Here is a 13,372-nt window from a genome sequence, read left to right on the forward strand (position 1 = left end):
CTCGGTGTATGTAAACTATTGACTTTGCAAAAAGCAATAAAAATTCCTGAAAACATTCTCTCCTCTCATCATTCTGGCATTTGGCAAATATAAATAATTTAGGATCCTAATTGATCTAAAACAGGAAAGATTTATTATGATTTCATGTCAGATAGTGAGAAAAACATGCAGATGTGTCTTTTTAGATAGTGTATGTAAACTTCTAGTTTCAATTGTATACTTTATATTTCAATTCTGGTATCAAGGAGTCATCCAGTCCTTGATAGCGAGATCAAGGTGACATCTAAAATAAAGGCAGTAAGGTGAAAAGGGAGGGAGAGGAAAGTAAAAAGGTAGAAAAATTGCTATTATTTCCCACGAACAAAGTATATTTTACTCTTATAATATATTTAATCTCATAATTCAATATGTTAAAAAAAGATAATCTTATATTAAGTGGAGAAAATAAGTATTTGATACACTGCCAATTTTGCAAGTTTTCGCACCTACAAAGAATGGAGAGGTGTATAATTTTTTATCGTAGGTACACTTCAACTGTGACAGATAGAATCCCCCTCAAAAAATCCAGAAAATGCTATTGTATGATTTTTAAATAATTTGAATTTTATTGCATGAAATAAGTATTTGATCACCTACCAACCAACAAGAATTCTGGCTCTCGCAGACCTGTTATTTTTTTTCTTTAAGAGGCCCTCCTACTCCTACTTATTACTGAGCAAACCGATCAAGTTTCGGTTTGGATTGACCGACTTTCCCGGTGTTCGCCGAACAACTCTACGAACATATCCGAACATCAATGAATTTAATGGGTGGCAAAACATATGTGTTAGTAAGGGCTAGGGGGTCTTGTGTTAGTAATAGCTAGGTTTGTTGTAAAAGAAAGAAAATAAGTAATAAAGCAGGACAGTTAAGGGTGCTTTACACACTGTGACATTGCTAGCAATTGCTAGCGATGTTGCGCGCGATAGCACCCGCCCCCGTCGTGTGTGCGATATTGTGTGATCGCTGCCGTAGCGAACATGCACACACGCACATACCTGGTCAGCGACGTCGCTCTGGCCAGCGATCTGCCTCCTTTCTAAGGGGGCAGTTCGTGCAGCGTCATAGTGACGTCACACGGCAGCCGTCCAATAGCAGAGGAGGGGCGGAGATGAGCGGCTGGAAAATGCCGCCCACCTCCTTCCTTCCGCATTGCCGGTGAACGGAGGTAAGGAAATGTTCGTCACTCCTGCAGTGTCACACATAGCGATGTCTCATAGACCCCTCCCATTACTGATCTAGGGCTTAGTGGCAGCTCTGAGCTGTCATTAACCCCTTATATTATCCAGATTGCCACCACACCAGGACAATCAGTAAGAGCTGGGTAAAGTGGTGGTCTTATTGCATCTAATGGATGCAACAATTCAGGGCAGCTGCACGCTGCTATTTTTAGGCTGGGGGGCCCAATAACCATGGGCCCTCCCTAGCTTGAGAATACCAGCCCCTAGCTGTTAGCTTTATCATGGTTAGATATCAAAATTAAAGGAAGACTGCACAACATTTTTTAAAAAGCTACATGGGGTTTCTTGTAATTTGATACACAACCAAGATAGGCACAAAGCTGAGGGCTGCAGCCTGTAGCCATATGCTTTATGCACACTGGGTATCAATATACAGGGGACCCTATGCCAATTTTTAATTTACTTATTTATTTTTAAACTTCACTCGGGCAGACAGACAGCTACTTTGAGGGCAACCAGAGACACCGGCATGCCAACAGTCTGACTGTAGCCAATCACAGATGCTTTGTTATGGATGGACCTACTGATATGGTAAAAGTTGAGAGTAAACCAATATCAGTGTGGTCAGGGTCCACCGTGCAGTGGTGGTAAACTGCAGCTGATAAAATAAGGCTCTACTGATATTCAACAAAGCCCCAGGTAATAATATACGCCTGTGTTACAGGTCACACAGGTGTTAACACAGGTATAATAAGTACTCAGAACCTGCGTGTACAGTCTCTGTGTACTAAGCTACACAGAAGCTGTAGCATAATATAGCGGGACCCTGTTAACTCACAGGACCCGAAGCGGGTAATAATAATATGTAAAGGACAGGACCCTATTAACTCACAGGACCAGATATGGAGCAATGCTCTCCTGTGACTTCAAAGAAGTTAATATATGTTGCATACACAGTATTGATAGGGATAGGCCTGCAGAACACTACTCGTATTCTGCTAGTATATGCTCTGGGTGTATGCAGGAGTGAGTGTGTAGGGTACTGCTCCTATATCGGGATGTATTAGTGTGGCGCCCCAGGACCTGGTCGCCACAACAGCATTGCCCCTCCAAAGGGTTAATACTGAGCCTGGAGGTAATTGGGGAAATCATTGGCCAGTAGGTACCAACATCCAACGCAGTTTCTCTCTCAGGCCAGCAGAGGGAGCTCTGAACCTGGAGTTCCAGGGAGCATTCCTCAAGCCTGACCTGAGGGAGGAGTTAGTGTTCAGTCTGAGAGGGAAGTTGGAGAGTGAAGACGCAGAGTAGTGCTGTCCTGTGGACTGGGGCCTGGAGCTAGAATAGCTTGGCCCAGTGAAGCAGGATTGGCAGAGAGGCACAGAAGAGACTTAGACATCGGAGTCTGTGGCCGCCAGGGCCTAAAATCCTACCACACCTACCTACCTACCTATCACATACCCAGAGGTGGTGCCTGCAACACGAGCCGCTGCAGGGGCTGAGGCGCAGACCCTGGATAAAGATCCCACTGCGGAGCTGAGACAACAGGTCCAAGAACTGACAAAGACTGTGGCTGCCCTTGCAAAGACCGTACAGTCTCTACAAATGACCCCACTGCCGGCGAGAATCGAGTTGGCCTCCAGTCCAGATGACGTCCCGTGGATGCGACAAAGGAGGATTCCGCTGACCAGAGGAAAAGATACAGACCGGTATGATTCTGCTGGACAACCGATCTGCCACCGCTGCAGCCAGGCGGGCCACTTAGCAAGGCACTGTTCTTTAAATAGGCCAAACCTGGGGCCAGGAGCCAACCCCCAGGTGTAAGGAAGCCCGGCTCAACTCCCTGTCGCATCAAGTATGTGGGAGGACGACCGGTCCTTCCTATTGTGCTGGATGGGATCCCTTTGAATGCCCTCCTGGATACGGGGTCCCAGGTAACAACCATCCCTTACAAACTGTACAAAAGATATTGGGCTGATTCAGACATTGACCATGGCCCAGATGATGATTTAACAATTGTAGCCAGTAATGGTCAGCCCTTGCCTCAAATTGGGTATTAGGAAGTAACCATTAAAGTGGGGCGGGTAGAATTGCCATGTCAGGGGATGATAATTGTAGATATTGATCGCAAAGAATCTAACCCACTGCTAACCATTGGTACAAATGTGATGGAAAATTGTCTTGCCAAAGTGATAATTTTGTTGCAACAGGCATCCGAAAATGCCAGCTCCGAGCAGCAGCGTGCCCTACAGAGGGAGATCAGAGCCCTGATGAGAAGGCAGCAGGTAGAGCTGTCCGGAGGAGAAATTGGCAGTGGAAGGGTAAGTGACCCTCTCCCCATTGCAATTCCCCCAAAAAGTGAAATGTTGATATGGTGTCGGGCAGCAATAGGCCTCAAGGGTCAAGATTACCAGGCCCTGGTGGAACCTGTGTATTCAGACAGTAGGCCTGGAGTCCTGATAGCCAGAGGGGTAGCAGACATCCGCAAGGGAAGAGTGCCCGTCCGCGTCCTGAATTGTGGGGAGGAGGAGGCCAAATTGCCCTGGTACGCCACTGCAGCAAAACTGTACACTGTCAGTAACAATACCATCAAAGCAGTGGAACCCTTGATCCCGTCCGACCAGGCGGAAGGCAATGGCCCAAGGGACAGCTGGAGGACTGGTGCCAAAAATTACATGTGGGCACCGACTCCACCCCCTCACACCAAAAGCATGGGGTTTACCGGGTGGTACAGGAATACGAGCGGGTCTTCAGCAAACACCCACTAGATTTTGGGCAGGTAAAAGGTGTTAAACATCAAATCCCCACTGGTGACCATCATCCCATTAAAGAGAGATACCGCCCTGTACCCCCAGCACAGTATCAGCGTGCTAAAGAAATGTTACGGGATATGAAGGAGGCTGTGGTTATCAGAGATAGTTGTAGCCCCTGGGCAGCTCCACTAGTGCTCGTAAAGAAAAAAGATGGCACAATGACAATGTGTGTTGACTATAGGCAAATTAACCGCATTACACATAAAGATGCTTATCCACTACCCAGAATAGAAGAATCATTAGCAGCTTTGAAATCAGCTAACTATTTCTCCACGTTGGATCTCACCAGTGGGTATTGGCAGGTTCCCGTGGCAGAGGCGGACAAGGAGAAGACTGCATTCATGACACCAATGGGCCTCTGCGAGTTCAACTGTATGCCATTCAGGCTCTGCAACGCCCCAGGAACATTTCAGAGATTGATGGAGTGCTGCTTAGACCATTATAACTTTGAAACAGTGCTATTGTACCTGGATGACATCATAGTCTACTCCAAGACCTATGAAGACCACCTGAGGCACTTAGCAGAAGTGTTCGAGTCCTTGTCAGAGTATGGCCTGAAGATAAAGCCGTCCAAATGTCACCTCTTGAAGCCAAAGGTACAGTACCTGAGTCATGTGGTCAGCGCAGAAGGTGTGGCACCTGATCCAGAGAAAGTCACAGTAATCAAGGACTGGCCGAGACCCACCACGGTAAAGGAGGTGCAGCGGTTCCTTGGGCTGGTGGGCTACTACCGAAGGTTCATTGATGGTTTCACAAAGATAGCAGCGCCTCTTCAAGATCTCCTGGTGGGCCAGCCAAAGAAGGCTAAGAAGCAAAGCCCTCCATTTGAATGGAACAGCCAAATAGAAGCATCCTTTTTCCGGCTAAAAATGGCTCTCACTGGAGAAGAAATTCTGGCCGACCCTGACTACAGCCAGCCGTTTGTGCTGTACACAGACGCCAGCAACGTGGGATTGGGAGCAGTTCTGTCCCAGGTGCAGGGAGGTAGAGAGAAGGTGATAGCTTACGCCAGTAGAAAGCTTCGTCCCACAGAAAGGAATCCAGAAAACTACAGTTCCTTCAAGATGGAGTTCTTCGCTATTGTCTGGGCAGTGACTGACCGCTTCAAGCACTATCTGGCGTCGGCCAAGTTTACCATCTTCACGGACAACAATCCGTTGACTCACCTGGCAACAGCTAAGCTAGGTGCACTAGAACAGCGATGGATGGCTCGACTGTCCAACTTTGACTTTACCATCAAGTACCGGGCTGGCAAGAAGAATAACAATGCAGATGCGCTGTCCAGAATGCCTCACTTACTCGAGTCTGGAGAAGACCTGGATGAACTGGAAGAGATAGAGTTACCAGGTTTCCATGGACAAGGTGTCTCCCAGTGTGAGCATGCTGTAAGAAGAAAGCGCTCGAGTCAGCAAGAGGTTTCTATCAACCCATTACTCCACCATAAATGGGAAGAAACCCAGGACAGTCACCCAGCCGTCCGAATAGTTAAAGAAAAGCTGGCACAAGCCGAAACCAATCTTGGTCCTGATGCTCCACCAGAAGCCCAACAGCTGTGGAAGGAGAGAGGACGGCTGTTTCTCTACAAAGGCAAGCTCTGCAAGAGATATGTCAACTGGCGAACGAATCAACTCGTCTGGCAGATAGTGGTCCCACAGAGGGATGCTTCAATGGTCCTAGCAGCTTACCATGACACAGCAGGACACTTCGGGTGGAAGAAGTTGGAGGTCCTACTCCGTGATCGGTTCTACTGGGTGCACATGAGAAAGGCAGTCGAGAAGTGGTGCAGAGACTGTGGTCCATGTAACCTGAGGCGGAAGGATGATACCAGCCAGAGGTCTCCCCTACAGCCAATTGTCACAAAGCAGCCCCTAGAGTTGGTGGCCCTGGACCACGTGAAACTAACGCCAAGCCGGTCAGGCTATGTCTACGCCCTTACCATAGTGGACCATTACTCTCATTTCCTGGTAGTAGTGCCTGTGAAAGACCAAACAGCCAGAAGAGCAGCTCGAGCATTTCAAGCATACTTTTGTCGACCTCACGGTTATCCTGAAAGGGTACTGACTGATCAAGGCCCTGCATTTGAGGCAGAAGTGTTCCAAGAGTTCTGTAACATGTACGGCTGTAAGAAAATAAGAACAACACCGTACCACCCCCAAACCAATGGATTGTGCGAGAAGATGAACCATGTGGTTATTGATTTGCTCAAGACTCTACCTCTGGAAGAAAGAAACCAATGGCCAGAGAAGTTACCAGATCTAGTGGACTTGTACAATAATATCCCAGTAAACTCGACCAACTGCAGCCCTGCTTACCTGATGCGAGCAAGACCTGGCAAGTTACCTGTAGACTTTGAAATGGGAACTGTGTCACCTGAAGTGGTTCAAGATATAGAAGATTGGGATACAGAGCGAGAACAACAGTACCACAAAGTTCAGGAATGCGTGGAAAAGAACCTGTCCCAAGCCAGAATGAGACAAGAAAAGAACTACAATCAAACAGCCCCAGCAACTCCCTTAGCACCTGGAGAACAGGTCCTCAAGAAAAAGCGGAGAATGCATAAATTAGATGATCAGTGGGAGAATGAACCATACACCATCATCCCCTCCAATTTTGACAATAGTAAAGTGTGTCTCATAAGCAAATATGAAGGCAAGACCTATCAAGCAGTTTCTAGAGACCAAAGAAACAACAAAGAGCCAGCACCAATGTGCACTAAGGCATCAAATATTCCAAACTGCATTATAAAAAATTTTTTTTTTTTTTTTTTTTTTGAGATTTTTGGCAAAAAATTGCAATTTCTTGAGCTGCTTCGCCACGTCACGGCAAATCTCATTTGAAGCAGTCCTACACTAAAATATTTTTATAAAATGTGCCATGCGGCCTCACATATAAAAAGTTTCTAGAGACCGCCTGAAAGTGTGCCCTGAACGGTGCAAAATCCAAAAGGAAGTAGAAGAAGTACAAGAAAGTCCCCATATTCAAGAAAAAGAGGAAGAGATGATCCAAACAATACTTGGAAAATTCCCCAAAACATGGACCCAAATAAATAATTCTATAGTGGTACCAGTATTGACATTCCCGCAAATGGTCGAACCAGCAGCAGAAGAGGTCCCGGATCCACCTGAAGACAAGTCGGTCCCAACAATAGATGTCACGCCAACAGCGGAACAGGAGAATCAACCCCCTGTCAGTGGTGAACCTGTCGTTCCCTTGGCGAATCTCAGACCCCGTAGGCAGCAATCACGCATACCTATCAGAGTTAGGCCTACCAGTAGCACTGAGGTAGCAGACACTGCAAGTAGTCAGGGACAAACACTAGAGCTACGCAGGTCCCAACGTAGCACTCGGGGACAGCCCCCTCCAAGGTATAGAACATAGAAAATAGAATACCTAACAAAGTGTATATAGTTATTTAAAATGTCTCGTATAAAATGCTTTTTATTTTAGGTTAATTAAGTAAATGGCCAATTGGGCCACTGGACTATGGGTGGCCAACACTTTAATTGTACATAGTTAGCATCAGTGTGCTCAGCACCCCTGAAGAAAAACCCGTCCGGCGTGCATAGAGTGGGGTCATCAATGCTCTGACGCACGCCCAGAGCCTACGTTGGGGGTTTTATCGCGGCGGGTCCCCCATGGAGCAGTGTAATGGACACCCGGCAGGGAGCCACACTAGACTCATTATAGTTGTTATTTAAGTTGTAACGTTTAAGAAAATGTGCCTCCCACCATGGGATGAAATGTTCAAATATTCTTGTTTTTGTTTCCTCAGTCCGGGAGTACTGGTTTTAACTAAGGGGGAGTGTGGCGCCCCAGGACCTGGTCGCCACAACAGCATTGCCCCTCCAAAGGGTTAATGCTGAGCCTGGAGGTAATTGGGGAAATCATTGGCCAGTAGGTACCAACATCCAACGCAGTTTCTCCCTCAGGCCAGCAGAGGGAGCTCTGAACCTGGAGTTCCAGGGAGCATTACTCAAGCCTGACCTGAGGGAGGAGTTAGTGTTCAGTCTGAGAGGGAAGTTGGAGAGTGAAGACGCAGAGTAGTGCTGTCCTGTGGACTGGGGCCTGGAGCTGGAATAGCTTGGCCCAGTGAAGCAGGATTGGCAGAGAGGCACAGAAGAGACTTAGACATCGGAGTCTGTGGCCGCCAGGGCCTAAAATCCTACCTGGTAGCCAAATCCAAAGGGCAGGAGGACTGCAGGTCTCCTGGCCCCCAAAGCAACCTGAAGGTACAGCTGTATCACCAGGGCCCGGTGTGGACTTCAGCAGAGAAGCACCAGAGAGGGCCTGCGCAGCCTACCACACAGGGAGAAGGACGTACCACCGGTCCCAGCAGCAAGAGGGCCATTGCTAACTCAGAGTGTAGGGTCCTATGAAAGCAAAGAAGGAACAGGGAGTAGGCCTCATACTCAGCTGGCCAAAAAGATACCTCAGTTACTTCCAGGCCGGCCGGAGCCCTCTACCACTTGTAACGGTCTCCCAGGACTAACCGTTTGCACAGTAAAAGAGGAGAAGGTAAAGAGACTGTTGTTTGTGTCCGGTCCTTTCACCGCCCTGTCGGCCCTGCATTACACCGCAACTACATCGACACTTACAAGCACCAACTGTTGCCCCGGGATCCAGCTCCACCTGTGGGGAGCAGTACCACCATTGCTGCCGTTCCATCACCCCGGAGGCCCCATACAGCAGCGGCAGCTTAATAGCCGCAAACCACAGGTGGCGTCACGAATAATGTAAACTTTAATCACCCCCACTGAAGCCATATTAATTGACCCCACCAGGGTACGGAGTCGGGCCCAGCCACCACTGACGTCCCCCGGACTAGTCCGGCCCGGCATCGGGTGTCCCATAGCCCTGGGGTGAGCGAGTCATTAGGGTGTAGCCGGTTAACCACCGGTCCCTTAGTGGCACAACCCTGATATCTATGGAACCCTGCCTAATCGGCTTCTGACCCTAACTCGGTCTAGATGTGACCGTGACGCCTCACCCTAACCTGCCTCCTGACCGTCAATCAGTCCAGTTGGACCTCGCCGTGTATCCCTACCTAAGATAGATGTGTGCTGCTGAATGCACAAAGATGACTGCGCACCTCCATGTGGGCGTTAGGGCTTTTACCACCTCTGTTCCGCCCACAAGATGGAGGAACCACGTGTGGCCAATGAGAGTCTTACACATCAATGATGATGTCACGGTGGCCAATAAGAACATGCCCCATCACTGATAATGTCACCGGCCAATAGGAAAGTGCCACATCACCGATGATGTCACGGCGGCCAATGGGAACGTTCCACATCACCGATGATGTCACTGTGGCCAATAAGAACGTGACATCACTGACATGCTCAGATAGTGTCAAAAGACACATAGGAATCCTGCACATGCTCAATGGGCTCTTTTTGACAGTGTCAGAATTCCAAAAAGTCCTGGTCACCATCCCTGGCTCAGGAGATCGGGCCGAGCGACCTCGGGTACGGGGACGAACAGCTCCAGAAGACAAACGAGGAGCCCCCGTACCCGATTCGTGACAGTACCCCCCTCTCTAACATCCCCTCCCCTCCGACGCTCAAATACCGCAATTAAGTCAGGGGCATGAATGTTCTCAATCGGTTCCCAGGAGCGATGCTCGGGACCATAACCTTCCCAGTCCACTAAATAATATTGTCTGCCCTTGACCACTTTGATCTTCAGAATGGCTCGAACTAAATATTCAGATGATGATGAATTAGGCGACGAAGGCTCCTGTCTAAGACTAGTGGACAAACACACTGGCTTGAGTAGCGACACATGGAAGGTGTTATGGATCCGGAGATGGACAGGCAGGTGTAACTGGTACACTACAGGATTTATTTTTTTAATGGCTTCAAAAGGGCCCAAATACCGTGGAGCAAATTTGGGTGACTCCACTAGGAGCTTTATATTCTTTGCAGACAGCCAAACATAGTCTCCCGGAGAGAAGATAGGAGCCGGGCGTCAGAATCTATCTGCTCCTTGCCTCATGCGCTCCTTAGCAGCTGCGATGGCTGCCTAGGTGTCATCCCACATCTCCCTGGCAGAGGATGTCCAATCTTCAATCGCAGGCGAAGGAGAAGAGACGGGCATGGGTACTGGTACCTGGGGATGTTGCCCGTTATTTAAGAGGAAGGGTGTTTGACCCGTAGCCTCTGAGACAGAGTTGTTTAAGGCAAATTCTGCCCAGGGTAGAAGCACTGACTAATCATCATGATTAGCACTTTCAAAGTGCCGTAAATAAGTTAGGAGAGATTGGTGTGTGCGTTCCACTAAACCATTGGTCTCAGGATGATAGGAAGATGAGATATTTACCTCAATACTTTAGAGCTGACACAAAGCCTTCTAAAACCTGGAGGCAAATTGAGGGCCTCGGTCACAAACAATCCTGTCGGGTAACCCATGTAATCGAAAGATGTGCTTGATGAACAACTTGGCCAAAAGGCGTGAAGATGGTATACAAGAGAGTGGAACCAGGTGAACCATGTGGGAGAAATGGTCGGTCACAACCCAGATGACTTTGTGACCCTGGGATCTCGGAAGATCAACCACAAAGTCCATTCCCATGATTACTACAAGAAGATGACCAGCATGGGCACATTACTACAGGATGTGGACAAGGATGCGGCACCTTTCAACAGGATGGTGAAAAGGATGGAGCACATTACTACAGGAGGGGACAAGGTATATAATCGGTAGTAGCACCAGAGGACATTGAAAGTGAGAAATTGTTGTGGTTAGCTGACAGATGCGGAACCTACAATAGTTTAAAATCTCTAGGTTACATCCAGGCCAGTGGAACCTCCAAAGGATTTGCACCTGGGTTTTATCTATTCCCAGATGACCACCCAAGACATGAGATTTGGCCATGTCTAACACACTGCACCTATAGGGCCCTGGCACAAATTAGTTATTGGATTACCTCATCGGTCAGCAGGGTAACCCAATATAGTAATTCCCCATTTACTGCAAAGTAGGGGAACCTGATGTCAGTCTCTGGCTCTTGGGCAACGCCATTTATAACCCTCACATTTTCAATTGCCCCCTGTAACATCATGTCCCTCATTTGAACAGTCTCAAAGTTCCCCCTGGATATCGCCAACTTCGGGATGTTGGCCTCATGGCTTGCTGCCTCATCCTCATCGCCAAACAACAAACATAGTGGTAACTCATCTGGCTCTGACTGAGACTGTACCGCCCCTGCAGCAGTCAAACTGCTCGTATCCGGGGTTGCCATGGCTCGAGGGTCTCCAGACCCGGGGGCTTGCAGCCACTTCAAAGTGTAAAAGGAGGGATAGTTACAAGGGAAAGTTCGTGACGCCACCCTTGGTTCGCGGTAAGGGGAAGTACCGCCGCTGCCAATGGGAGTACCCGGGGGAGATGGAGTAGGGCAGCCAGGTGATGTTCCCTCCACGGGTAGGGGAGACCCCCAGGACTCGAGGATAGGTGAGAGGATGGCGTGATGCGGGCTGTACGCGGGGAGAGCAGTGTACTCACTCAGACTGTGTGGATGTTGGTGCAACATGAAGCAGACTCTGACACAGAAGTAAACCAAGTCTCTGGGTGCCGCTGCCACTCTGGGGAGCTCGTCTGGGAATCTGTCCTCGCTGATATTGTCTGGTGGAATGGAGCCTGCCTCTATGCACATGTAGATAGATGTTTCTGAGTGACCCCTCGGCCTGAAGCTGTCGGGGTCCCACTCCCTATATTTAAATAGGGAAGCTGTGCTCTCAATGGCTGACACTTGGGATTTCTGTAGGCCGCATAAGCTGGAAAGCTCTATCCCCCTCGTTGTGTTGGTGCCTTTGATCTCTGAGCTCTTGGGTAAAGTTCATAAAGAGACTATCCTCCACAGGTTGCGTGAAGCTACTTCCTGATCTAGGGTCCTGTAACCTGCTGTGCTCGGTACCGGTCCGGTTACTGGACTTTCCGGTGCCAACCGTTCTCCAAAACTAACTCTGGGCACCCTTCTCTAATACCCTGCGACCGGGATTATGACTCCTCTGGTCCCAGACTACCGTCTTAGAGCTAGCCAAAGTCTCCCAGGGAGCTACAACTCCCTCAGCTCCTCACTCTCTGAGGGACTGACTATGTCCCTCCCACCAGTCTGCCTGACCCCTAGGCGGGTGGCCCTTTTCCAGCTAGACCACCCACTGGTGTGCCTGACAGGGTGTGGTGTGAGGTGTGGCTAGGATTTGAGTGCTGATGGGAACAATACCAGAGTTAGGATCTCAGAACCATGGAGGTTGAGTTCTGCACCATAAGAGAAAGGAGTGCAGTTCCCTGTGACACCCTGATGAGGTCAGGGGCGTCACAAGACAATGTCTTACTGATGCCTGTCTTTTATCTGAGACACTGGGTGCCGCCACCTTTTGCCTGTCTTTTATCTGAGACACTGGGTGCCGCCACCTTTTGCCATAAGTACCAGAACAAAGTAAAGTCCTGCCCTATTATCACTGGGTGGAACAGGTCTTTCACCACTCCAATCTCAGAACACTGACCCACAGTTTGTTTATATGATCACAGTGGCAACAGGACAGTCCTTGGCATCCATGTGGATACAGCATACGTCCATCATATTCCTTGAATTCTGTCAGTGTGGGAGTGTGTCCCTCACCAGGGTCATCAAACTTTGTCCAGCAGTCCTGTTACTCTTATACCGTCAACTTCCATGAGGCATGTCTGTGGCCCCTAACTGGGTTGATTGTCCATGCTGCAGACTGGGTAGGCATAATATGAGGAGTTACGACCAATGCTGCAGTCTATTGGCTCAGTGGTCAGGGGTCAATGGCCAGCTATATTACCTGGGCTGTGACACCTCCAACAGATTATATTATATATTAAAGCTGGTATCTTTGCCAAACCCCCATTGATGCAGTAATTCATGCAAAATGAGCCCTGACCAAGTGTTGAGTGCATTTACTGTACATACTTTTCAGTAGGGGCCAACATTTCTGAGTGTAAAATACTTTTTTCAGTTGGTCTTATATAATATTCTCATTTTCTGAGATAATGACTTTTGGGTTTTCATTGGCAGTAAGCCATAATCATCAACATTAACAGAAATAAAGACTTGAAATAGATCCCTCTGTGTAATGACTTTATATGTTTCCCTTTTTGTATTGAATTACTGAAATAAATTAACTTTTTGATGATATTCTAATTTGTTGAGATGCATTTGTAAGTCTTCTCGTAAAACAGAAATTAAAGGGGGTTGTACCAAGTTTGGAAGTTATCCCCAATCCACAAAATAAGGGATATGTTCCAGATTGCTGTGAGTCGAACCACCAGGAGCCCCAGTGATCCCAAGAATGATCCTGTCATTCAAAATTGTCC

Source organism: Anomaloglossus baeobatrachus, chromosome 3, assembly GCF_048569485.1.
Source record: "Anomaloglossus baeobatrachus isolate aAnoBae1 chromosome 3, aAnoBae1.hap1, whole genome shotgun sequence".
In the NCBI taxonomy this organism is placed as follows: domain Eukaryota; kingdom Metazoa; phylum Chordata; class Amphibia; order Anura; family Aromobatidae; genus Anomaloglossus; species Anomaloglossus baeobatrachus.